This window comes from Eumetopias jubatus, unplaced genomic scaffold (assembly GCF_037043125.1).
Source record: "Eumetopias jubatus isolate StellerSeaLion01/CBP00866 unplaced genomic scaffold, mEumJub1_p1.0 scaffold_6, whole genome shotgun sequence".
Classification (NCBI taxonomy): domain Eukaryota; kingdom Metazoa; phylum Chordata; class Mammalia; order Carnivora; family Otariidae; genus Eumetopias; species Eumetopias jubatus.
Genome location: NW_028274812.1, coordinates 80,612,273 through 80,615,246, shown reverse-complemented (window position 1 = coordinate 80,615,246; position 2,974 = coordinate 80,612,273). Strand labels below are relative to the sequence as shown.

Here is a 2,974-nt window from a genome sequence, read left to right as displayed (position 1 = left end):
TTGGGTAAATCCACAATTGGTTGGTGTTATTATGCATATCCTTTTCCAAGTGAAAAGAGAAAATCTTCAGTAATGAAAAAGTAGAGGGCTAATATAAGTCCAACAGAATCACCACTACAAAGTTTTCAAGTGTTTCATTTTGTTTATTTGTTTTTGTTTCACACATTGTAAAAAAAATTAATTTGCAGGCCTGAGGGAGTAAACAAAATTTTATATTCAGTTTCATGTTGCACTTAGTCTTTATATTTTTCTGATTTGTACCAGATTTTATGTTGACATTCATAGAACTTTATTTCCTTTTAAATAATAGATAAACTTTGTATGGCACTTTGTAACTTTCTAACCACTCTCACATACATTATATCCTTTGACGCTCAGAACTACACTGTGAGGTAGATTTATTTTCCATATTTTATAAGTGGAAAACTAAAGGCTCAAAGAGGTTTTGCAAGCACTGGGTAATCTGATACTAGGTCAGCTTTCCTTGATACAGCACATTATACCAGGCAATTCTTTATAAGCAAATAGAAAGGGAGTCTAAAATGATGCTGAGTGTAATAAAGCAGACATTCCCCCAACCCTCTTCACCCCAACCAGCCCACTTATATGTTCCATTTGGAGAATGAAGCCATAGCAATGATGGTTCGAACTAGCTTCTCCATAGCGACCATCCCATCACTCAGCCATGCATGCATGCCCTTCACAGCTCTTCGCCCAAGTCCTCTTCAGTTACTCTGTATTTTCCTTCATTTATTTCTTTTATTTTTCTTATTCTCAAGGAATGACCTCATTCTAGCTTCTTTGTAATTTCAGTCTCCTGATTTTTGATATGAAAGCTAGGCTATTTTTCAATCTTTTGTACATTGTTTTGCAAAAGAAAGCTTCAGACTTCTTTTTCAACTAAGATTGTAGCCCCTAAGCTTTTCCCATATAAAAGTGCATTTCCAGACTTGCTAGTGATCCCAGTCAAGACTGCATCTTCTCTTCTGTTTCTAGTTCTGGTTTGTTACACATGTTTCTAATTTTTTGTCTTTTTCCATTATATAGATAATCATTGTATAATTCATTACAATGAAGCAATATATAAAGAGAAAGATAAAAACACCTTGTCATCCCTATTTCCTTTTCCTTATCTGACTCCCAATCCGTCTGTGATCCATTTCCCTACCCAGAGATAAGTATGATTAGCAGTTTGACAAGCATTCTTACAGTCAATGTCTATGTATTTACATATGCATTCACATAGGTATGTATAACTATTTTCTTGGGCAAATTGTGTAAGAATGTATTTATCATTCTGCAACTTTCTATTTTCATTAAAATTTGTCTTGGCATTCTTTTCATAGCACTACATATAGATTTCTCATATTTTATAATGGTTGTGACAATTTATATCTTAGGTGGTATCTATTTTTGTAAAAAGTTAAGGGTTTGAAATCTTATTTGTTCTGAAACCTAAACATAAGGAACAGTAAAAGTCATGTGATGGCAAGCAGGGTTGAGAAGCTATTGTTTGATTCACCATAATGAATGTTGATTAGCTGAAAGTTGGTTAAAATGTAAGCTTCTGTTAGGGAGGACGTTAGGTTTGAGGTTGGTGTTGAGAATAACTACCATGACTTCCGGTGCTTTGACGAAACCTCAGATGCGAGGCCTTCTGGCCAAGTGTCTGCGATTTCATATTATTGGAGCGTTCGCTGTATCCCTGGGCGTTGCAGCTTTTTATAAGTTTGCTGGGGCTGAACCAAGAAAGAAGGCATATGAAGATTTCTACAGTTATGATTCCATGAAAGATTTTGAAGAGATGAAGAAGGCTGGTATCTTTCAGAGTGCAAAGTGATTTTGCAACATAAAGAATTTCTTTGGGTTGAGTTCCATTGAAGTCTGTCACTGACCTGTGTTCTTGAACTATGAAATACGAATACTGGGTTATGGAATAGTTTGTCTTGATAAATAAAATAAAATAAAAAAAATAAAAAAATATAAGCTTCTGTATTCCAGAATATGGATATGCTATAGTTTATTTAACCCCCGCCTTTTGTTAGTTAGTTGTTAGTAATGCTGCAGTGAGTGCCTTAAAATAAAACTTTGTGCTAATGTCCAAGTATTTCGGAAACTCTGTTTCTATAGGTGATGTTCAGGCTTTGAAAGGTACATTTCTTTTAATTTCATAGTTAGAAAACTGTAGAATTAGATCAGAACTATGTATCTATCTATACTATGGTTATAGAAAATGATAAAGATACCACTCAGGTTCCAACCCAGTTAATATATTTAGCAACAATATCTGAATATCATCTTATAAATAACAGAAGATTACCTTGGTTTGATGAAAAAAATATAATGCTCTTTTCATGGTGATCTAGAAAAATTTTAGAGCTCATTTATTAAAAAAAAAAAAAAGGAGATTCAGGGGGGCCTGTGTGACTCAGTTGGTTAAGCATCTGACTCTTGATTTTGGCTCAGGTCATGATCTTAAGGTCATGGGATCCAGCCCTGTGCTTAGCGTGGAGCCTGCTTAAGATTCTTTCTCTCCCTCGTCCTTTGCCCCTCTGCCTCCTCCCATCACATACACTCTCTCTCTAAAATTTAAATTGAATTAAATTAAATTAAAATTAAGATTCAACTGAAATGATTTAAATGAAACTAAGTCTGAAAATTGTAGTAAATCATCTGCATACATCCAAATACTGGCATGTTTGACAGTATTTAAGGAAAACTTTGGTTAACTATTATTTTAGTGTTCATCCATATTTTTGGCATTGTTTATCTGAGAAATTTTTGTGAAAAGGAGATTCTGAACCTGCCAACAGAAACTAGTGGTAAAAAGGAAGACAAATATGTATATTAAAACACTAAATAATTCCTCAACAATTTTAAACAAAAGGAAAGTATTTGTATGGGTTTTTAATAGAGAACTTTCCTTTGAGAATATAGTTATTGACGAACCTAGATAATACACTAATTGAATTAA

At 33.7% G+C, this 2,974-nt stretch overlaps 1 pseudogene; it reads left to right on the top strand.

Annotated features, from left to right (window-relative positions):
* Positions 1–1,615: 1,615 nt before the first annotated feature.
* On the top strand, positions 1,616–1,840 carry LOC148164097 (cytochrome c oxidase subunit 6C pseudogene; annotated as a pseudogene).
* Positions 1,841–2,974: the final 1,134 nt, after the last annotated feature.